The sequence below is a fragment of the Vipera ursinii genome (genome assembly GCF_947247035.1).
Source record: "Vipera ursinii genome assembly, chromosome: 2".
Lineage (NCBI taxonomy): Eukaryota > Metazoa > Chordata > Lepidosauria > Squamata > Viperidae > Vipera > Vipera ursinii.
In genome coordinates, this window is record NC_139513.1 from 266,865,104 (window position 1) to 266,890,878 (window position 25,775).

Genomic DNA, 25,775 nt, shown 5'->3' on the forward strand with positions numbered 1-25,775 from the left:
TCTACCCAGCCCACTGGGTAAGCTGGTAGACCACAAAGTGATGGGAACTCCAAGACATTCCTCTAGGCCACACAAGCCACCTACATACCTCACAGATTACATCGTAAAATAAAGTGATGTATATTGTTGTAAAACATGTTGCCACTCAACTACAGAAACTAGTGTTTGTGTAACTGCTTATTACTGCATTGGAAGCCTGATCATTGAGACATTGTTTAATCTCATTGTTGTTGTTATCTGCGAAGTCGTGTCCGACTCATAGCGACCGTATGGACAACATTCCTCCAGGCCTTCCTGTCCTCTACCATCTTCTGGAGTCCATTTAAGCTCACGCCTACTGCTTCAGTGACTCCATCCAGCCACCTCATTCTCTGTCGTCCCCTTCTTTTATTGCCCTCAATTTTTCCCACCATTAGGCTCTTCTCCAGTGAGTCCTTCCTTCTCATTAGGTGGCCAAAGTATTTGAGTTTTAGCTTCAGGATCTGGCCTTCTAAAGGGCAGTCAGGGTTGAGCACCTCTAGGACTGACCGGTTTGATCACCTTGCAGTCCAAGGGACTCGCAGGAGTCTTCTCCAGCACCATAGTTCAAAGGCCTCAATTCTTTGGTGCTCAGCCTTTTCATGGTCCAACTTTCACTGCCATACATTGCAACTGGGAAGACCCTAGCCTTGACTATACGCACTTTTGTTGAAAGGGTGATGTCTCTGCTTTTTAGTGTGCTGTCTAGATTTGCCATGGCTTTCCTCCCCAGGAGCAAGCATCTTTTAATTTCTTGGCTGCAGTCCCCATCTGCGGAGATCTTGGGGCCCAGGAAAATAAAATCTGTCACTACCTCCATTTCTTCCCCAAAGAGCCTTGGTGGAACAGTGGGCTAATGCCTCCTTAAGTAACACCAGCTGCCTGCAATTAGTGCAGGTTCGCATCCCACCAGGCTCAAGGTTAACTCAGCCTTCAATCCTTCCGAGGTAGGTAAAATGAGGACCCAGATTGTTGGGGGCAATTAAGCTGACTTTGTAATAATGCCGCTTCGGGGTGTGTGAAAGCCCTAATAAGCAGGCATATACATAGAATGAAGGCTACTGCTAAGCTTGTAAGCCGCCCTGAGTCTTCGGAGAAGGGCGGGATATAAATGGAATTAAAATAAAATAAAATAAATAAATCTATTTGCCAGGAATTGAGAAGGCTGGATGCCATGATCTTCATTTTCTTAATGTTTAGTTTCAACCCAACTTTTGCACTCTCCTTCTTCACCCGCAACAAGAGGCTCTTTAGTTCTTCTTCACTTTCTGCCATTAGAGTGGTATCATCTGCATATCTTAGGTTGTTGATATTTCTTCCGGCAATCTTAATTCCAACTTTTGATTCATCTAACCCTGCCTTTCTCATGATGTGCTCTGCATATAAGTTAAATAGGCAGGACAACAGTATACAGCCTTGCCGGACTCCTTTCCCAATTTTGAACCAATCAGTGGTTCCGTGTCCAGTTCTCAATCTCATTGTAGTACACAGTGATTATATTATTTTATTATTTTTTATTATTTATCACTTATTTGTGTGTGCATTGATTAATAAGTCTTGACAACTGTCAAGACTAATTGGGGTTGTCATAGTTTGATCCAATAGGGGAGGGGTGTTATGTACTGGGTTTTGGTGATACACCATGTGGGTTGCTGGAGTAGCTAACGGCTCTCCAGCAATCCAGACTGACTGTCTCCTGTCCTGCAATTGGCTAGCTCCAGGCAGCAAGTGTTGGTTCAAACCTATTGGCTGCCACCTAGGGGCTAGACTATATATTGCGGCTGGTTGCAGCCCATGTTTCAGTACAGTTCTAGTAAGAAATAAAGTATAAGTTATCCTGTACTCAGCCTGATGTCGTCATTCCTGCACCAAAGATCCTACTATTTAACAGTCACCATACCCTGAAGCCCAACATTACTTCCTCCATTGCTGGAAGGGAAGGGAAGAGTGAAGTGACGTGAAGGGAAGGGAAGGGAAGGGAAGGGAAAGGGGGATGCAAGGAGAGGTGAGACAAGGCGAGGTGAGGTCAGGTGAGACAAGGTGAGTCAATTGCAATTTTGGAATATAAACCTGACACCAATCTTTATTATGATGGTTTAAATATAAACATCCCAATACAATTGAAAGAAGAGTTCCAAGAAAATCTGCAACTTACAAAAGGACAAATATGGGACTTTTTCTTTATGGACACTAACAAGGTTGAGAAATCCTTGAGAAAAAGAGAAGCTTATAACTACTTGATAAACATTCCAGAGAAGAAAAAAGTTTTTATTCTATGAAGACAAGCTGAAAGGAATGACTTAAATGTAATGAATTGGAAATTAGGATGGATTTTTATTGGTCTGATATTTTTAACTGAAAGTATGTTTTAATATACAGTGAGTCTGAAAATGCATTTTTTTCTTCATATATAATGCTTAAGTAATTTTTCAAGCTTGTAAAATATTACTGAAAATGTATTTGAAAGTATCTATGTTAAGGGAAACTTAAAGAAAAAGATGTATTAGCCAAAAGAAAAGTTTAGGGTTTTCAAAAGGATTACAAGAAGAAAAAAAATTATTTTATGAGGGTAACTTGGAGTGATTTAAATTTAATGAGTTAATTGGAGTTAGTTGGGACTTTATTGGTCTAACTGAAAGTAAACTTTAAAAGAGGGGGAAAAAAGATGTATTGAAATTTTTTGATTTTGGTCTTAGAAATATTTTTAAAGAAAAGTTTAGTGTTTTAAAATAGATGAAAAAATTATTTTTCTATTTAAGATTAAAGAATCTGAAAGAATACAGTAAATTTTGTTAATATTAATGGTGAGAATTTATAAAGATTATTAAGTGCAAACAGAAACATATTATTTCCACAGCAAGGAAGAAAAAGCACTAATAGTTAAACTGATTGCTTTAGTCAAAGTGGAGAATACATTTAATTATGTTTTCTATTTGGAAATTACTTGTGGATTTTTTGCTTAGTTACCTGCTCTCAAAGTGAAACACATACACGACACACACCTAAACATACTACATACAACATATGTATGGACCCACACCCTACATATACCTATACCAAATAAATATTAAATGCTGTCCATCTTGAATATATAATAGAAGGAGGAAGCTTGAGAGATTTATTTGCACTGTTAGTCTGACCTCACTCTAAATGCTCAGTTCTCAATGACTGTTATTGTATGATTAAAAAAACCTGATACATTGACTTTGGTTTTGCCACTTAGATAGATTTGTTGTTATAGAAATGGCTAGTATATACTAATGTGCAAAAGTAAAATGTTGAGGCTTTAATGTTATTTTCTACTGTGCTAAAAAGAGATGGAAGTCAACACTTTTTTTCCTTGTACCCCATATTTTCTTTCCCCCTTTCTTTTTCCTTCCCCTAATTTCCTATTTCTATTTTCCTTTAAAACAATAAATGTTGGAGTTGAAAATAAAAAAGACCTTATTGAATTCTCCAAGCGAAGATTAACATAAATATTTTGATTTACTCAAGTACCTTACTGAATTTAATTTATGGATAAGATATTAATCTTAAAACATGCTTCACAATTTCATATTTCTATTTTTTCAGTTGGTTCAAAGAATTGGTAAAAGAAAGAGATTTCTCCCAATCTTTCTCATACATAGTATGTAAAAGGCATATCTAAATGTTTTTGCTCCTTGTGCAATTAGAATAATCCAAGTTTCTAAATCACAGAGGGCACTGTAAGATTAAAAGGTAAGGAGGCTGTCCAGATTTTTCTGAGACTGAGACATCAAGCCTCAAATTCTCTCCCCTTTTTCCTCTCCTATTGCTTTTTCTGTATCTTCCCCCTGTCTTGTACAGTATATATTTTCTATCTTCATTCATTGGGCATTAGAAGATTATGAGTTCAGGTCAAAGCAAAAAGGATCTAACCTTTTCTGTTGCACTTGCAAAGTATTGTGTCAGCGAGAAACTTCTATTTGTAAGCACCGAGAGCAAATGTCATTGCAGAAGGAAAAGTGAATCACAATATTGTCTGCCATAGGCTGGCTGGCTCACTTCATTCTCAACTCCCCTTCTCTTGCTACTGTAGAAAGTTATCATGGCTACCTAAATGAATCTCCAGATGGTTGTGAAAAAAATTATGCTACCATGTTCAATAGATAGAAGGCTTACATTTTATCCCTTTTCATTCAGGAGGAATTTATTTTTCAGCACCAGATTTAGGGTCAGGATAATGCAATCAAACTGCTGTCCAAGAACAGAAAATTTATTAGGTGAGGCATCTCCATGTTCATCTTTCAACCACTAACAGAGCTACAGATTCCCAATGAATTGAGCACCTCATTCCTGCAGCATTTTGGAAAGTTAAATCATTCACATGGTTTTCACTCAATTCCAATTTCATTTCAATTGTCAGTTCACAAGGCTTGGGTAAAAGAAAGGATAATTTCTTTTATAGGGCACCTATTTCCTCCCTTTTCCCCTTCATGGATTACTGCCTTGTCGTGGCAAAGGGGCTTGCGTAATTCAATGAAGCTATGAGCTATGCCGTGCAGGGCCACCCAAGATGGAAAGGTCATAGCAGAGAGTTCTGACAAAACGTGATCCACTGGAGAAGGAAATGGCAACCCACTCCAGTAGCTTTGCCATGAAAACCCTATGGACAGTACCAAAAGGCAATACAATATGACGCCGGAAGATGAGCCCCTCAGGTCGGAAGGTGTCCAATATGCTACTGGGGAAGAGCAGAGGGCTAGTACTAGTAGTGCCAGAAAGAATGAAGCGACTGGGCCAAAGCCGAAAGGACGCTCAGCTGTGGATGTGTCTGGTGGTGAAAGGAAAGTCCAATGCTGTACAGATTTTTTTCTCCATAGGAACCTGGAATGTAAGATCCATGAATCAAGGAAAGCTGGACGTAGTCAAACAAGAGCTGATAAGACTGAACATCGACATCTTAGGTATCAGCAAACTAAAATGGATAGGAATGGGTGAATTTAATTCAGATGACCATCAGGTATACTACTGCGGGCAAGTATCCCTCAGAAGAAATGGAGTAGCCTTCATAGTCAGTAAAAGAGTAGGAAAAGCAATACTGGGATACAATCCTCAAAATGACAGAATGATCTCACTTCAAATCCAAGGCAAACGATTCAATATCACAGTAGTCCAAGTCTATTCCCCAACCACAAATGCTGAAGAGGATGAAATTGACTGGTTCTATGAAGCCCTACAGCACCTTATAGAACTAACACTAAAAATTGATGTCCTTATCATCATGGAGGATTGGAATGCTAAAGTAGGAAGCCAAAAGATAACTGGAATAACAGGCAAGTTTGGCTTTGGGGTACAAAATGAAGCAGGGCACAGGCTGATAGAATTTTGTCAAGAGAATACGATGGTCATAGCAAACACTCTTTTCTAACAACCCAAGAGATGGCTCTACACATGGACATCACCAGACGGTCAACACAGAAATCAGATTGACTATATGCTCTGCAGCCAAAGATGAAGAAGCTCTATACAGTCAGTAAAAACAAGACCAGGAGCTGACTGTGGCTCAGACCATGAGCTTCTCATTGCAAAGTTTAGGCTTAAACTGAAGAAAGTAGGGAAAAGCACTAGGCCACTCAGGTATGAATTAAATCATATCCCTGTTGAATATACAGTAGAGGTGACAAATAGATTTAAGGAATTAGATCTGATAGACAGAGTGCCTGAAGAACTATGGACAGAGGTTCACAACATTGTACAACAGGTAGCAACCAAAACCATCCCAAAGAAAAAGAAATGCAAGAAAGCAAAATGGCTGTCTGAGGAAGCTTTGCAAATAGCTGAGGAAAGGAGGGAAGCGAAAGGCAAGGGAGAAAAAGAAAGATATGCCCAATTGAATGCAGAATTCCAGAGAATAGCTAGAAGAGATAAGAATGCCTTCTTAAATGAACAGTGTGAAGAAATAGAAGAAAACAATAGAATAGGGAGGACCAGAGATCTTTTCAAGAAAATTGGAGAGATGAAGGAAACATTTCATGCAAAAATGGGCATGATAAAGGACCAAAATGGCAGGGACCTAACAGAGGCAGAAGAGATTAAGAAGAGGTGGCAAAATTACACAGAAGAACTATACAAGAATGAGCTTAACGTCCCTGATAATCACAATGAGGTGGTCACTGACCTCGAGCCAGACATCCTAGAATGTGAAGTGAAGTTGGCCTTAGAAAAGCTGAGCAACAACAAAGATAGTGGAGGTGACAGTATTCCAGATGAGCTATTCAAAATCTTAAAAGACGATACAGTAAAAGTGGTACACTCAATTTGCCAGCAAGTTTGGAAAACTCAACAGTGGCCACAGGATTGGAAAAGATCAGTTTACATTCCAATTCCAAAGAAAGGCAGTGGCAAAGAATGTTCAAACTATCGCACCATTGCACTCATTTCTCATGCTAGTAAAGTTATGCTTAAAATCCTACAAGCCAGACTCCAACAGTATGTGGATCGAGAACTACCAGAATTACAGGCAGGATTTCGAAGAGGCAGAGGAACCAGAGATCAAATTGCCAACATACGCTGGATCATGGAGAAAACTAGAGAGTTCCCGAAAAACATCTACTTCTGCTTCATTGACTATGCTAAAGCCTTTGATTGTGTGGATCATAACAAACTGTGGCAAGTTCTTAAAGAGATGGCCATACCAGACCATCTTATTTGTCTCTTGAGAAACCTATATGTGGGCCAAGAAGCAACAGTGAGAACTGAACACGGAACCACTGATTGGTTCAAAATTGGGAAAGGAGTCCGGCAAGGCTGTATACTGTCGCCCTGCCTATTTAACTTATATGCAGAGCACATCATGAGAAAGGCAGGGATAGATGAATCAAAAGTTGGAATTTAGATTGCCGGAAGAAATATCAACAACCTAAGATATGCAGATGATACCACTCTAATGGCAGAAAGTGAAGAGGAACTAAAGAGCCTCTTGATGTGGGTAAAGAAGGAGAGTGCAAAAGTTGGGTTGAAACTAAACATTAAAAAAAACCAAGATCATGGCATCCAGCCCCCTCAATTCCTGGCAAATAGATGGGGAAGAAATGGAGGTAGTGACAGATTTTATTTTCCTGGGCTCCAAGCTCACTGCACATGGGCACTGCAGCCAAGAAATTAAAAGATGCTTGCTCCTGGGGAGGAAAGCCATGGCAAATCTAGACAGCACACTAAAAAGCAGAGACATCACCCTTTCAACAAAAGTGCGTATAGTCAAGGCTATGGTCTTCCCAGTTGCAATGTATGGCAGTGAAAGTTGGACCATAAAAAAGGCTGAGCACCAAAGAATCGAGGCCTTTGAACTATGGTGCTGGAGAAGACTCCTGCGAGTCCCTTGGACTGCAAGGCGATCAAACTGGTCAGTCCTAGAGGAGATCAACCCTGACTGCTCTTTAGAAGGCCAGATGCTAAAGCTAAAACTCAAATACTTTGGCCACCTAATGAGAAGGAAGGACTCACTGGAGAAGAGCCTAATGCTGGGAAAGATTGAGGGCAATAGAAGAAGGGGACGACAGAGAATGAGGTGGCTGGATGGAGTCACTGAAGCAGTAGGCGTGAGCTTAAATGGACTCCAGAAGATGGTAGAGGACAAGAAGGCCTGGAGGAACGTTGTCCATAGGGTCGCGATGGGTCGGACACGACTTCGCAGCTAACAACAACAACAATTTCCTCCCTTTTAGATTTTGAAACAGTTTCAGTGCACAGCTATGGTAAGTTCTATAAACTTTGGTAAGAACAGAATCACAATTGAAGAAACTTAAAAGGAAAAATATATTGAAATCTGATTATTAGGGAATTCAAACACAATTATGGGCTGTTATTGAATATACATTGAACTGATCGATGTGCTTTACTAATGTTTAGGGTGATTGGTAATCAATATTTTTATCCCTAATAGATAAGAGATAGGTAAGGTATCCTTTATTGTCATTTTTTTTACTGTGGGCACAACACAGTAAATGAAATTTAGTTACCTGCTCTCAAAGTGAAACACATACACGACACACAGCTAAACATACTATATACAACATATGTATGGACCCACACCTCTACATATACATAACAAATAAATATTAAATGCTGTCCATCTTGAATATATAATAGAAGGAGGAAGCTTGAGAGATTTATTTGCACTGTTAGTCTGACCTCACTCTCTAAACGCTCAGCTCTCAATGACTGTTATTGTATGAGTTGTACCAAGAGCAGTCAGTGTAGTATTCGGTATCTTGATGAAAACAATGCATTTGGACTGGTTGGCTGTAAGCAAGAATTTTTTTGTCCCTCTTGGGCTAAAGATTTCTCTTTTGAACTATATGGATTGTCTCTTTTGTGCGGCTTTGCTGAATTGTACACAGTGTAGTTCGAAGTAAAGAAAAACTAAATCTTTGCAAGTTTTATTTTCATCCAGCCCCATAGAGACTCCATATGATATCTGCTAGATCTGCTATGATGGTAATAATGGTAATGATATGTACATGCATTTGGAAGCTCTGCAGACTAGGACCTTGATCATTTGCCCAGTGGCCAAGTCCTAGCGGCACAGCTCTGCATATTCTGCAAAATGCATGAAGAATTTAAAGCCTGATTAGGTCTTGCAATCCTGGTGCCAGATTGTTAAACATTTCAGAATTGTTCTCAGAAGCCTATTAAAAGCTAAGGAAAATGGTTAGAAAATGTTATGTGAGTTTAAAATTGGACTCACATCAGCAGCTCAGCTATTGCTTTCTGAACCAGTGAGCAAACAACATCTTGTCTGAAGGCAGCCTCACATGAAATATATTAAAATAATCTAATCTGATTATAAGCAAAATGGAATATCATTGTGTTAAGGTCTAAGGATGCTTGAAAACATTAACATTGGAAAATTCGGGTAATAACTGACCTAAGTAGCATTGTTGGTACTAATATTTCTTCAGTTTTTGTTTTGCATTTCTTGGTATTCTGATAGTAATTCTGACCAAAACCAACAATAACTACCCACATATGAATGTATGAAATGCAAAACATTTAATCAACTTCAGATGATTTCAGAGAAGCTGAGTTGTTAAAAATGACAAGGTTACAACAAAATATGTTACCATATGGAGCTCAAAAGATTAATGCTGGACTCATTGTTCACAGAAAACATCTTTTGCTTTTCTCAGAAACCATTCTATTAGCTTGGTGCAACCTGTAGCTTCATTAAAATAATTAAGATAATAATTAGATTATAGGCATCAGTTAACATGTTAACTTGAATACCTCCCAATAAGAGGATAAGAACTTTAATTATAAAGTGGAGAATTTAGTGTTAAAAAGGGATATTTTATTTACTGAACTATCAGCTAAATTATAAAGTGAAAGCTAGCATGTGAAAATTAATGTTAATTGTTAATGTTAATCAGATACCATATAGATACTATGCATATTACCTAAGTCAAATCACATACAATTTCATTTGAGAGCATGTGAATTGTTTGCAGACAGTTGTCAGTTGACTGCTGAAGAAATCTAGGAAAATCTATTTTTGAGGACAGCAGAAAGATACAGTGGCTGTTTTGTAGAATCTGCAAGGAAATTGGTTAACTCTCTTTTCAGGTCAGTATATTAAATACACACAATTGTTAGGACAATAGTCTTTTGCAGGTGAAAAAATATTCTTCTCTTTTAATGTCCACTTTAAGCTGTTTTGAAGGCAGCTGCTGTCTTGTTTATAAATTAATTTTATTAAAAATTACAATCAGATAACAACCCATACAAACTAAAGAAAAAAAAAAAAGAAACACTAAATGGTACATAAAAGAAATAAGGAGTGGAAAGAAAAATAGAAAAGAAATAAAAAATTAAAATACAGTAAACAAAAAGAAAATAAATATATAAAGAAATGACTTCCTCCTTTATCACAAAAATATAAACAATTTAGGAGTTTATCACATTCTCTTAAAATAAACAACTAATCTTTCTTTTACATATCCCATCTCTTACCTTTAAACAAATCCTTAAAGCTGATGTCAGCAAAAGTCCATTAAGAGTTACCAGAGATAACAACATATCAATTTTAATCTTGATCAAATAAACCAATTTTATGTTCCTTCCTTTTACCTCTAACAATCTTTATCCCTTTCAAATAATGCCCTAGAATTTGATTTTTTAAAATCATTTTTTCTTTCTCCCTTCTGACATTAATAAACTTTAACAAAGATCATTTGTAAATCCAACATAGGTTGAATTATTTTTATTTAGAAAATTTGTGTTGCTGCCTACTCACACATGGTGACTCAAGGTGGCTTACATCAATAGAAAAACAACCTATAAAAATAAAATAAGAGGAAAAATAAAATAATATAACAATCTCCCACTCCCCAAATTCCCTTTTTCAGGTAGGTTATAAATTCAAACAGTCATTACTCAACCAATTGTAAGTTGAAGGGTACCTATGTGGGCACTGCCCTGTTTAATAACACAGTGCCAGTTTTATAAATGATAAATTAAGACAGGAACTCACGAAAAGGTTTCTTCATAATTATACTGCATTTTTAATTATTATACTGTCTTTTTTAATATGATTAACTGGGCTTGATGTGATTTCATTTTTTACCTATAGGATACTTTTTATGAATTTATTCTTAACTAATTATTTTTATTTGAAATAACATAGCACTGTTTCATTCAGAGATCTTAAAATTAACTACCCTCAGAAGAGGAGTTTACTGACATGATCAGAAAAAAAACAATGATGCCTTTGTGGGCTGCATATGCAGCAGCAAGCCAGCCAATGGTTCATAAACCACATCAAAACACAGCTCTTAAAGCAGAATTGTTGCCCAGAGCTCAAAATCTGCTATTTAATTTAAGCAATAAATCTTAAATCTACTTGTGCTATCTTCAGTATTCTGAAAAATGCAGTTTGCTTTTGAGGAGAAAATGAGGTAACGGTTTTATACAAAAAAAACCCTAGTTTTTCACTGATAGGCTGGAAAAAGAAAATTGGACATCATGCTTATGCTGAATTAAAGATGTGGTCTTAGGACTGCTTGATTCCTTTCATGGATGGACGGTGTCTTTCCTAAGTTAAATCTTTGGATACAAAATTCTACATTTGAATAAGATGAAAGGATTTATAATATTCCTGTTTATCAAACAAATTATGTTTATTACACATGGTAGATTTTTGTCATTGTGATATTAAAAACCAGCTGAGAAATAAGTTGGATGTCATACAGCTCTACTAGTGCTAAGAATCCTATATTGTATTTTAATTTGGTCTGGAAAAGCTAGTACCATTACTGTTATAATTACCAATAAGCAAAACTATCAAAGCATGCACTTAAGATATCTGATCTGCACATTCTCCATTCTACATTTGCAAATCTCTCCTATTTTTCATGAATGAATTATGGGCACAAAGATTTCATGGTAGTATAAATTTGATTGGCTTTGCTTGATAATTATCTATCTAGGTTATTTTGGGTAGCAAATGATATAAATAGCTTCATCTGGTTAAGGCATCAGGCTAGAAACTGGGAGTTTTAGTCCTGCTTCAGTCATGAAACCAGACATGTGACTTTGGGTCAATCTTTTTTTCTCAGCCCATGATGTTAGGCTCAGGTGACAAGCTGTTTGGTCAATCCCTGTTGCAACCAATGGATCAACATTTGGTTGATGGGAAAAGAAGCAGAGCCTAGGCTTGCAGGTAAAATACTAGTGTAACCTCATCACTTCCCTTAACGCTAATCGACTTTCCTGTATGTTACAACCAAAGAGAAAGTGTTTATACTCATTGCTAGATTGTCTCTTCAGTGAATAAAATTTATGATAATGTTGAGATGTGGGTTTTGGGATGAATATTTTGTATCCTAGATTTTACCTTGTTTTAGTTCCATCAATCATCTCCTAGCAAGTGATATTTTGGTATCACCTGAACAGAACACCCAAAAACATAAAAGTGCATGAAAGCACTATTTTGGGCTAGTAACTCTCTTTCAGCCCAACCTCCATCCCAGGGTTGTTGTTGTTGTTGTTAAATGCACTTATACATTTTAAAATTATTTTTCTACCCATCATGATATTAGGAAACAAAATATTTTATCTATTCATATGGAAGGTTTTTTAATTTTAGTTTTAATGAACAGAAAAAATAAAAAGATGTATTAATTTTCAAATATAGCAAATGGGAGATTTATAGGTGTGAATCTCAGTCAGATGGAGATCAGGGCATCAATTCAATTCTGAGGGAAGTCTCAAAATCACACTATCCTGCACTGAGTTCACAATTTGACATTCAGTGTTGCATAACTCTGTTGTGTTGCAGTTCAAATATCTAGGAACAACATTTGCCGAAGATGGTAAAATGGACAAAGAGATGCAGTAAGCCAAACCAAGTATTGGGACAGCTAGCTCCACTCCTACAACATAAGGCAGTACTGATTAGTACAAAGAAGGATCTCATACAAAGCATATTCATCCCCAAACACAGATACTTACACTAAAACATAAATGAAAGTTAGTCACCATGGAAATGTTTGAGGAAAGCTGCTGGAGTCACCAGAACACATAGAATCAGAAATGAGATCATAAGAGAAAGAATTGACATAGAATCAATCTTAAATTACATACAAAAACAACAAAGTGTTTTGCCTACCTGGAGAGGATGTCTTTGGATTACAGACCATATGTATACAAAAAGAGAAGAATGTCAAAGAACATGAGTCAGACCCAGGAGAAGATGTAGTGACGTCAAATACAACTAAAAAGGTAAAGGTTCCCCCACACATGCATGCTAGTTGTTTCCGACTCTAGGGGCCGGTGCTCATCTCTGTTTCATAGCCGAAGAGCCAGCGCTTGTCCGAGGACGTCTCCATGGTCATGTGGCCGGCATGACTAGACACCAAAGGCACATGGAACGCTGTTACCTTCCCACCGTTGTGGTCCCTATTTTTCTACTTGCATTTTTTTTATTGAAAAGTTTTACAATACATTTTTAAGATAGAAAAAGAAACAAAAAAATAAAAAACCCTCCTCTCCCTCCCCTCATTAGTAATTAATACAAAATCAATCCTTAAGAAAGGATTTTTCAATCCTTGAAAAAGATTGATCCCTATCAGAGAAAAAAGTAAAGTCTTTTTCTTGCAAGTTCCTTTCTCTCCACACATCTCTCAATTCCAAGTCATCCTTCATCTCAAAAAATGATTTAGGCAGTCTAGCATGACTTGGTGTACTTCTAAAAAGGCCTCTTTTGTCCATTTGTACAACCAAAACACTATTCCAATCTCCCATAAAAATACAAGATTTGTAATCCCACTGGATAATCTTACTGTGTAATAATTTGTAGAAATCTTCTTGCTGTTGGTTAGGAGCATATAATCCAACCAGAAGTATTTTCTTGCCTTCTGTTAATAGTTCAATTATAACATATCTTCCTTGTTTATCTGCTTCAAGTAAAGTAGCTGTTAAAGTATTCTTAACATAAATAACAACTCCATTTTTCTTGTCAGGAGCAGAGGCAATAAACTGTGTGCCCAACCTAAAGTTTGTCAGGTACTTTTGATCAGCTGCTCGAATATGTGTTTCCTGTAGCAGATAACATCATTTTTAAATTGCTTTAGATATTGAAATACTTTCTTTCTTTTGTGTGGTGAATTTAAGCCATTAACATTCCAGGTTAGAAGCTTTGTCGCCATCTTTTGCGACCTGAAGCTTTTGGAGCGCCTCTTCCAAAATCACCTGCATTCTCTTCGGCTTCGCTCCTCCCACTGCTTCACTATAAGTAAGTTTTTGAGATGTAGTCATGACTCTCTGTTGTTCTTGCTCTTGTCTCATTTGTCTAGCTGCAGAACATGTCATTCTTTGGTCTCTGACCTCCTCCATTGGTACTGAAATCTGATCCACTCCTGTAGTTTGCTGGGATTCTCCATCTTTCAACTGCATTCCTTCAGCACCTTGTATACTCTCCCTTTGTAGCTGACGCTCTCCTTCACCATTCCTCCTTTTAGATTCTGTGGAGGGGGGGCTGCCTTCAAAATATTAGCATAAAAATCTCGTGCCTGTAAAACTGTATTAAGGCGATAACTCGTGCTTCCGTGCATCACCACCATGCCTACTGGAATCTCCCATCTGAACTGGATATCCCGTTTCCTTAATTCTTCTGCCAAAAAAGCAAATTCTTTCCTTTTCCTTAAAATTCTTGGAGGGATCTCCTTCAAAATTAAAACTTCTTGCTCTGCAACTGTAAATTTGTTATTATAAAAAGCTTGAATAACCTCATTTCTAATTGCTCTTTTCATAAAATACACCACCACATCTCTAGGTAGCTTCCTTTGTCTTGCAATCCAGGAATTAACACAGAATATTTTATCTATATCCACCATAATATATTCTGCTGAATGCCCCAGAATCTGTTCAAGAGCTTCTGAGAGTACTTTTTTTTTAATTTTCCTTAGGATCTTCTTTCAAACCTCTGATTCTCACAGCGAACTCCATCTCTCGGTACTGCACCAATGTTAAATCATCATCAATCTTATCCATCACAGTTTCAGCATCCATCATTTTGGCATCCAATCTCATATTATTTTGGCTAAGTTCTTCCACTCTCTCATCCAAACGTTCAATGCAAACAGCGAGCCCTTGAAATGCAATCAAAATATCTGCCCTTATTTCTGTATTCTTCTCCTCAATAAGCTCAGCTATTTGTTGAGATTGTTTTTTCAAAGCCTCTTGCAAAGCATCCTGCAAATCTTTTATTGTTAAAGCTGGTGCGGGTGTGGGGGCTGGGGGAGGAGGCATCAAAGCCTGTAATGAAGATTGCTGAACTGGCGAAGCCCCCGTACTTCTAGGAACTTTAGTTGATTTAGTACCCATTTTGACACCACCTAATTCTATTGCACACTTTCACTTTCTGCACCGTTTGCAACTTTTCCACAAAGTAGTCTGAGTTAAAGTTCAAATACTTGCTATTACAGCATTCTCCTGCACAGCTCTGCCTGCATCCAAGTAATCCCCAATTCCCTCTTGATGGCAGGGATGGTTGCAGTGTCCTGCTCTGCTCCAAAGCCTTGGAGCAGAGGCGTCCCGGAGTCCGGAGCAAACTCAGGCTTCGGGGGAGGGCTCACACCCTTCAACCACCAGAGTTTAAACTCTGGCGGTCTAGGGGAGCTCTACCCCTGCCTGGGCGCTCATCCCCTCCTCTTCTCCCGAGGAGCGGGTTTCCGAGCCACCAAACAGCTTATCGTCGCTGTTTTTGGCGGCTCTATGGAGACAACGGGGCTGACAGCCGAAATGGCTGCCTTCAACGGAGCCTTGCCACCCGGAAGCCTCTACTTGCATTTTTTACATGCTTTCGAACTGCTAGGTTTGCAGAAGCTGGGACGAGTAACAGGCGCTCACTCTGTTACGCGGCACTCGGGGTTCGAGCCACTAAACTGCCGACCTTCTGATCAACAAGCTCAGCATCCTAACCCACTGAGCCACCGCGTCCCCCAAATACAACTACTACAACATTAAATAACAATAGTTGAGGCTGCAAGAAGAGCAAGAACCAAAACTTTGTATCTCCCTTGACAGAAGAAGAAGAAAGAGGAGGACGGGAGGTAGAGGAGGGGGAAGGAGATAACCATTTATTTAAAATGCTTAATGTTGCCTGTCAATGCAAAAATCTTTCAAGGCAGTTTACTTAGCTTAAGGGGAAACAGCATTTTTAGAATATGTGTGTTGACCTTGAAGCACTAAAAATAAATAAATAAGGGGATTATAAACAGCTTGCTTAAACTGTACAAAGAAAGTACAAAATAATCTGCATATAAGTACCATTAACAAAAGATGAACTGTATTTATATTAATATAGTTACATTTATTTGATAGACTAGTGTCAGATGACCATATAATGAAAAAAGATAAATATTTTAGCAGTGCATAGATTTAATTCATTAAATCAGTTTGAAGGATATTTAACCAAATTGCTGAATGACTAAATCAGCTTTCCAAACTAGATAGTGGATTTAGATTGAATACTTAAATAAATTATTCTATTAATTTGATGATTCAATGGCTGTCTGCATATCCATTGAAATGGATTCCATTTTCCACAATAAATCAAGTCAATACAATGATTCACTATGAAAATTCAAACTGAATTAAACCTTCAAATAAGATCACTTTGATTATTTGAATGGATGGTTTGAATTGGTTCTCAGTGTAATCCTCTCTTCTCTAATAAATGTTAGTGGTGGAATTTGCAATTAGTGTAGAATTCATGGTCCCAAGTGTATGTATGTAAGATCATTATGTAGAGAAATTAAACTTGCTTAGCTGCACCATTGGGTATTTTTTCAAAAAGTTCTATAATAGAAAATCCTGCTAACTATCTTTATCCGTTGGTGTTGAAATGCTTAATACTAACTTTAATGAACCAAGACACTGCCTTACTATTTCCCTAAAGCTTCTGCTTACAGATTTGATGAATTTATGGTTTCACAGACTGGCTCTGTTAAATCATCTTGTTATAAAAATCTCAGAATAGCATTACATTCAATAGCATGTCTTTGTTCCTTAGGTCAATTCTGTTTTTCCTCTAGTGTATGAAAAGTTGTACATAATGCCCGTGCATTGGAGGATGGTACTTTCCCAATAATAAGTAGAATTAGACATTTATTTCCTTGTAACTACAGCAGATAATTTGGTTATTGGTTATTCTTCATTGTGCTATATTTTAATGCGACACAATAAGAGTTCTATCTCATTAAAATAAACATTTCACACCTAATTCTATGTAAATATGACCAGCTCAAAGTTTCAAGGGCTATAAATATGTATTGCATTTGTTATTTTTACATAACAAAATTTATCATTTTCTGACATCTAGATTAAAAAAAAAGAGGGAGTAAATCCTTATAGAAAAATATAACTTTCAGACTGCTGCATTAAAGTCACCCTACTTTCTGAAACATTTCTAAATAGTAGTCTTATTAGCATGGGTACTTAATAACTTGTACTCGTTTCAGCTTATTTATGTGTTTTTTATTTCTTTTACTTAATTATTTCTTTAAGCAAGCAGCTCAAAAGACAAATCTGAAGTTTTCATTTCTTAACATTTTTTTAGACTATAATGAAGAGGTTGGTTATGGTACATTAAACTCAAAATTTTTGTAAATTAAAAATCATTCTGTATAACAACATTTTCTAAAAACTGTAAATACAGTACATATTTAGTATGTCAGGAAAGACAACTAATATAGTGGTAACTAATAGACTGTGGTAGGAATGTGAGACAGTAAAAAGCTGATGTACGGGTAGTGACCTTCTTGATCCTCAAATCCTGTTTCCATTCTTAATCACATGTATAACAAACAAGAGGTGCTTTCTTCTCAAAATTGCAATCACCACTTTGACCTTTCTGACCATACTCTCCAGATGCCTCTGCTTAACTATTTTATTTATTTATTTATTTATTTATTTATTTTTTATTGAAAAGTTTTAACATACAATTTTTCCCTTAAAAAAAAAATCCCCCCTCCCCCTCCCTTCTCCCTCCCCCCCTTCCTCTCCCCCCTCCCCCCCTCCCCCCCGACTTCCCAGAGCTAAATACAAGGTATATATAAAAAAACAATCATAAACAACCATATACTAACAATCATAAACTCTAAAATCTATCACTCTCTAGCTTATATAGGATAAAACAAACCTTAGTAGTATTAAATATATATATATATAAAATAATAATAATAATATAAAAAAGAAACAAAGAAAGAAGACTTATTCAAATATGAAACTTCTTAACCCTATACTTATTCTAGATAAACTCAAGCCATATTCTCCCTTCCATAATATAACGTTCTTGCAAGTAATCTTTCAAATAGGCCGAAATCTTCGCCATTTCAACCAGGTCGGAAACCTTTAAAGTCCACTCTTCTATAGTCGGCAGTTCCTCTTTCCAGTACTAACCTATCAAAAGTCTTACTGCCGTAGTTAAATTCAACAACAACTTAGTGTGTTCCACCAGACTTTTATCCAAAAAGCCTTAACCTTTTTGCAAGTCCACCATATATGAAAATATATTGCGTCTTCATCACTGCACCTCCAACTTTTAGGCTAATAATTCAGATACATACTTAGCTTTTTAAAATCTAAATACCATCTATAAAACATTTTGTAAAAATTCTCTCTTAGATTTCAAACTTGTGTAAATTTTTCATTCCTCACCCAAATCTTTTCCCACCTCCCACTACTTGGCTGTAAGTACGTTGTGAAAGTTCCATAGACTTCTGCTGATCTTGTTCTTTTATCTTTTTTGATCGTTTTAAAGCAGCACGCGTCACCCTCTGTTCTCTGGGATCATCCAAAGGTGTTATATCTTGATCTCCTCCAGCACCATTCTCCTCTGTCTGTCCATCTTCAGCCTCTTGATATTCTCCTTCTCCAGATCCCTTTGCAGCTTCCAGAAGTGTTAATGGGGTTGCTTTTAAAACATTATTGTAAAAATCACGTGCTTGCATCACAGTAACCAGATGGTACCTTTTACCTTCATGCATCACCATCAACCCAGCTGGGATCTCCCATCTGAACCTTATATCTCGTTGCTTGAGCTCTTGCACAAGAAATGTAAAATCCTTCCTTCTCCTTAAAATCTTTGGAGGAATTTCTTTTAGAACCAGAACTTCTTGACCAGCAATCACGACTTTAGTATCATAGGCAGCTCGTATAACTTCATCTCTAATTTCCCTTTTTGCAAAATAAACCACCACATCTCTAGGCAACTTTCTCTGTCTAGCAATCCATGAGTTCACATGAAACACTTTATCCATGCCTCCTTTTATTTCAGATGCTGGCTGGTTCAATACCACTTCGAGAGCCTCAGAAACCAGCTGCTTTAGATCTTCCTTAATATTCTCCTTTAAACCTCTGATTCTAATGGCAAACTGCATCTGGAAATATTGAGCAAGACTCAATTATCTATCCAATTTGTCTCTTAAATCTTCATTCTCCAATACTTTTGCTTCTAATATAGCATTCTTTTGAGTCAAATCTTCCACTTTTTCCTCCAAATCTTCCACACATTCAGCCACTTTATACACTGAAGACAAAATGTCTACCTTCATCACACTGAACTTCTGTTCCATCCTCTCCTCCATTCTCTCCTCCAACTTCTTCAATTTCTCCTCCATCTGTGCAAATTTATCACCCATTGCTTCCAAAATTACCTGGGCATGTTTTTCCAGAGCATCTCGTAAGTCCTTCGGTGTCAATACATCAGGAGGATGCAACGCCTGTAATGAAGATTGTTGCACCGGAGAAGTTCCAGCACTCCGAAGAGTTTTAGGGGGAGGTTTAGCCGCCATCTTTTACTTTCAATTGTGATGCACTTTCACTTTAAGTTTAAAAAAACCATCAAGCTCGAGAGTAAAATAAAATAATCCTCTTCACCTTTTCCTCTTGTACCGCTCTGCCTGCTCTTATTGCTCCATAGTCCTTCCTTCAGGCAGGGGTGGTCGCAGACGCCTGGCTCCGCTCCATGAAGTCAGGAGCAGAGGCGCTGGCCAGCTGGGAGCGACCCAGGCTACGGGGGAGTTCGATCCTTCGGCCGCCCAAGCTGCAAGCTCAGGCGGCCCCGGAGAACTCGACCCCTACCTGGGGCCTCACCCCCTCCTCTTCTCCCGAGGAGGGGGCTTCAAATTCTCCCGAACAGCTGATCGGCGCTGTTTCGGGCGAAAATCACACAGCTGAGCCGCGGGCAGCCCAGGAAGGCTGTCTCTGGCGCCGCGGAGCCACCGGAAGTCCTATTTATTTATTTATTTTAATTCCATTTATATCCCGCCCTTCTCCGAAGACTCAGGGCGGCTTACAAGCTTAGCAGTAGCCTTCATTCTATGTATATGCCTGCTTATTAGGGCTTTCACACACACACCCAAGCGGCATTATTACAAAGTCAGCTTAATTGCCCCCAACAATCTGGGTCCTCATTTTACCTACCTCGGAAGGATGGAAGGCTGAGTCAACCTTGAGCCTGGTGGGATGCGAACCTGCACTAATTGCAGGCAGCTGGTGTTCCTTAAGGAGGCATCAGCGCACTGCTCCACCAAGGCTCTAGTAGACTATCACTAAGATTAAACAATCTCTATTGTTTAATTCCAAAAAGAATAAAACAGAATGCAGGGAGAAGAAGCAACTTGGAAAGGAGCATGGCTGGAAAGCAGTTCAAAGAGTAAATCCAATGTAACTAGAGAGGGATAACTGAAGAATATAGAAATATGGAGTTAGAAAAAGAAGCTGCCAATGACTGAATAGAGTTACTTCAAGCCACAGAGAATATTGAACTGTTGTGAGGTGATCAGTGGCTCAGAAAATGGAGAAACTTCATATACTCTCTAAGTGTATGTACCAGCTTTCACACTGATAGCTTCTGATATGAACAGAAAAGTTATCAGGATACTTTAAAATAGTAGGTATTAATAAATATCAATAGAGAGCCAGTTTGATGTAGTGGTTAAGATGTTGGCTTAGAAGCAAGCAAAGTCTGAGTTCTAGGTCTCCCTTAGACATGAAAGCCAGGTGACTTTGGGTCAGTCCGGCTCACGGGTTGTTATTGTAGGGAAGCCACACTGAATTATGTATTTTTTAAAAATACATAAATACAAAATACAAAAATACAAAATACCAAGACTTGCAGATTGAAGTTTGCTTATGGAAAAACAAATTTGCTATTATACCAATCATGAGCACTATACAATTGGAGCTACTGTACAAGCTTCATGATAAGTACAGAATCAGGTCTAATCCTTCGGCAGTACAGGCACCTTAAAATATGCTCTCTTAATGAGCCTGGAATAAATGTTGTCTGAAAACCCTATAAATACCAAATTGAAACAGTGTGTCTCTGGTTCATCCTGGCAGCATGTGTGTTGTTTGATTATTGGCTATAGATTTTATTTCTTTGCATATTGTTTAGTTTTAATCAGTTCTTGTTTTTTTTACTGAATGTCCACTTATTTTAAGTGTAATGAAAGTGAAATGAACTTAAATAAATATTAAAATTGAACAGACTCATGTATTGTATATCAGCCTACTATATATGTATAGTCATTGTCAGAACCTACCCCAATCCACATCTTAGGAAAGAAGAACTCTTGGAGACAAGATTGTCCAAACAGGAACTTTTACTAAAACTTGGTTGACAGTGGATAATATAGACAGGATCTGAAGCTGTTTCACAGATCGATACTTTTAAAGTGTCCCTGAGAAATAACCCCACCCCTCAGTCCATTTAGTCAATCCTGGATCAGTCGAGTCTCAGGTATTAAACCCCTCGTGGGGAAAAAGGAGAATCACCAGTACATTTGCAACATTATTACTTCCTCCCTTTCACATTCCATTCAGAGATGCAAACCAGAATTCCCTCCCCACCCCCTTTCTTTGTTGTACGGTCTTTTGTGATGGCCACCAAACATTACTTCTAAGGGATAGAGAGGGGCAATTAGCACCCCGTCTTCTCTTTCCTACTTGGAATGGCAGAATCCAGTAAGGGGGGGTGAGATTTATGTTTGCACAGATAGGGAGTTAGAAATGAAATATAAATGGATTCTGACAGTCATCTTATAGGAAAAAAGAATGTGACAGACAAATGCATCTGGAAATGAAGACTTGCAATAGTTCCAAAGTTCAACATGTGTTGACTTCCTTGAATTATAATAGGAAAGAAAAGAGGAATTTATCCAAATTAGCTTAAACTAGATTCCCATTCATATTTGTATCAATCTGGCAATGTGCAAATCTGGACCACCTGCTTCCCTGCACACAGATGTGAGATTAGATTGATGACAATGCTACAGCCCATGCCTCTTCTCCAGTGGGAAGGAGCTCATTTCAAATTATCTTTTTTATTTCCTTCATTCATGGCCCAATAGCTTGAGTTGTACAAAAGGGTGGTAGCAAATAGCATCACAAAGTGGGAACACAGTCAATCCAATGTGGAAATATTTTTATTCTGTGTCATGCTTCATCTTTAATGTTTGGTCTTGTCCCTTCTGGAATAAATTGTTTGCAGCTTGTGGGGAATTAGAAAAGATTGTGCCAGCACAGCATTGATGAGTAACCATGAGAAAATAGTTAAAACAGCTGAAAAAGATCAACACAGAAATTGGAATTGGCTTTGCATAAAAGTGGTTATGTGATGGAATATCCTAATTTTGGAACTTGTCTCCATGTTATAATCAATTTAACACTGAAATTTTCAAGGTTTCTTTTTAAATAATATATTGGATCACCTTGCACATGCTTAGTGGTACTGAGAATGCTCAGGTGTAACAAACATTAGGTAATGGGCTGCATCACAAATTTTAAAAATTACATATATTTTCTTAAAATATCCTTTCTAAGGATTTCTTGCTAGAAATTTTTTATCTAAGCTGAGCTTTGAGCATGAAACTTCTTCCAATGATATTTTCTAGTGGATTCCGTATCATGAGGAACCTTCATGAGAAACATAGATTGTTTACCAGGTCCCAAGATTATAGAACATTTTCTACAACTGTCTGTTTGTGTGATATGTGTTGGTGCATTATAACCAAATTTTCTGAAATGCATGCTTTGTTTATATGTATGCTTACTACAGATTTTGAGCATAGAAATATGTTGAGGAAAATACTTGCAGATTCTGCAAGTAATATGCTTATTCACAGTAATAGAAAATTGTTTTTTGCAGATCATACAATTCCATTTTTTTTTTTAAAAGGTGGTGATTTTGCATCCCCGGTGGATTTATTTGACATTCTCAATTCAACATATGTCAAAGAAACATGATGAGGTTCTGGGTCAAAATGTTGCCTTTATATTTGAATCAGAAGTGAAAGAAGGAAAAGAAGAAGCTTAAAAAGTAAGCTACAAAGAGCAGGGGAAGAATTTATATTTGCCAACATTTTTCTTTAGTAAAGATTTTTGTATGTCCATCAGTGACCTTGAACAATAACACTCTGCTATAGATGTCAATAAATCAGATACTCTTTCTTATCCCTTTCATTTTATCTTTATTGTACATATACAATGTTTAAATGTTAAATATATATGAAGGAGCTTTTTTGCTCAGCCACAAATTTAACCAAGCCAAGGGAAGAAACATATGCTTACTAATCTGTGATTGGAATAGGAATATGCAAAAAAAATCCATTTTTGTATACAGCTAAGAAAAATATATACCTTGCATAGGATGGATCCCATCTTTCTTTTGACATTCAAAAAAGTTGGAGAAATGATCATTCAGCCCTTAAGGTCTTCCATTTGCAAATATGGAACTCTTTTTCAAAGGTGTTCTGTAAGAGTCTGGGAGAAGCCAAGAGAACTATTCTTTTTTTTTTAATTGAAAAGTTTTACAATACATTTTGAATAAAAAAACTCCCTCCTCCCCCTCCCCTCTCCCCAACCCTCCCCTCTCCTCCCCTCCCCCCTCCCAAACTTCCCAGAGCTGAATACAGGGTATAATAATACAAACATAAGCTAAAATATGCTAACAACAAAAGTAAAACATTAAATTCTGTCGCACTTTAACTCTCCGTAATCATAATATTAATAAAATAACAACAAACTAATTATACATCATAAAAATCCACTACTTATTCAAATGCTAAGTGAAACTTTTTAGTCCCATATTTATTCTGAATATATTCAATCCATCTTCTCCATTCCACAATATGTCTCTGCTGCGATTGGTCTTTCAAATATGCTGAAATCGTTGCCATTTCCGCCAGGTTAGAGACTTTCAAAGTCCACTCTTCTATAGTTGGCAGTTCCTCCTTCTTCCAATATTGCGCTACTAAAAGTCTCGCTGCCGTAATTAGATTCAACATCAACTTTGTGTCTATAACAATAGTATCTGTAACAATACCCAATAAAAACAATTGCGGAGAAAACTTTATTCTTTTCTTAAATATCTTTTGCATATTCCACCAAATTTTAATCCAAAAAGCTTTAACCTTTTTACAAGTCCACCATATATGAAAATACATTGCATCCTCACAGCCACACCTCCAACATTTGGGCTGGCAATTCGGATACATACTTGCTAATTTTTTAGGATCTAAGTGCCACCTATAAAACATTTTAGAAAAATTCTCTCTTAAATTTTGGGTCTGTGTAAATTTTACATTTCTAACCCAAATCTTTTCCCAAGTATCCATTGTTATAACTTCTTGAAAATTCTGGGCCCACTTTATCATACAATCTTTAACAAGTTCCGTTTCTGAGTCAATTTCTATCAATGCATTATATATCCTTTTTATATGTGCTTGACCTTGATCTCTAATTTGTTTTACCAAATTTTCATCCGTCATCGAAAAGCCAACTTTCTGGTCCTCTTTCCATCTTGCCTGCAATTGCCCATACTGGAACTAAGTTTGTACAATCTTTTCTTCTTTTAAAATATTATATGGCTTTAATTGCCATAAATTCCTTTCTAAACTTAATTCCTTCTAAACTTATACGTAGTCTCATCATGTTTAAATCCCACATTTATATTTTCTATTGCATGTTTAGGTATTGCCCAAATTGGTATCTTATAATTTAATTTATGTCTATACTTTTTCCAAACTCGCAACAGAGCATACCTTAAAATATGTATCTTAAACACATTATCCACCTTCTTATCATACAATAAAAATGCATGCCAACCAAATAACAAATCATGACCCTCAAGATTTAATAATCTCCCTTGTGTTAAATTAAACCAGTCACGTATTGATGACAAAGCAGCAGCCTCATAATATAATTTAAAATTAGGCATTTTAAGACCACCTCTTTCACGCGTATCTTGCATTATCTTAAATTTAACTCGTGGCTTTTTCCCTTTACAAACAAATTTATTAATACCTTTTTGCTATTCCTCCACATTTAAATCCTTTTTAAGTATAGGTATCATTTGAAATAAAAATAAAAAATTTGGCAAAACATTCATTTTCACAATTCTTCCCAGTAAAGATTATTGTAGTTTTTTCCAGCTATCTAATTCTTTTTGTATTTTTTCCCCATGTTGTTGTTGTTGTTAGTTGCGAAGTCACGTCCGACCCATCGCGACCTTATGGACAATGTTCCTCCAGGCCTTCCTGTCCTCTACCATCTTCTGGAGTCCATTTAAGCTCACGCCTACTGCTTCAGTGACTCCATCCAGCCACCTCATTCTCTGTCGTCCCCTTCTTCTATTGCCCTCAATCTTTCCCAGCATTAGGCTCTTCTCCAGTGAGTCCTTCCTTCTCATTAGGTGGCCAAAGTATTTGAGTTTTAGCTTTAGGATCTCGCCTTCTAAAGAGCAGTCAGGGTTGATCTCCTCTAGGACTGACCAGTTTGATCGCCTTGCAGTCCAAGGAACTCACAGGAGTCTTCTCCAGCACCATAGTTCAAAGGCTTCAATTCTTTGGCGCTCAGCCTTTCTTATGGTCCAACTTTCACTGCCATACATTGCAACTGGGAAGACCATAGCCTTGACTATACGCACTTTTGTTGACAGGGTGATGTCTCTGCTTTTTAGTGTGCTGTCTAGATTTGCCATGGCTTTCCTCCCAAGGAGCAAGCGTCTTTTAATTTCTTGGCTACAGTCCCCATCTGCAGTGATCTTGGAGCCCAGAAAAATAAAATCTGTCACTACCTCCATTTCTTCCCCATCTATTTGCCAGGAATTGAGAGGGCCAGATGCCATGATCTTGGTTTTCTTAATGTTTAGTTTCAACCCAACTTTTGCACTCTCCTTCTTCACTCGCAACAAAGAGGCTCTTTAGTTCCTCTTCACTTTCTGCCATTAG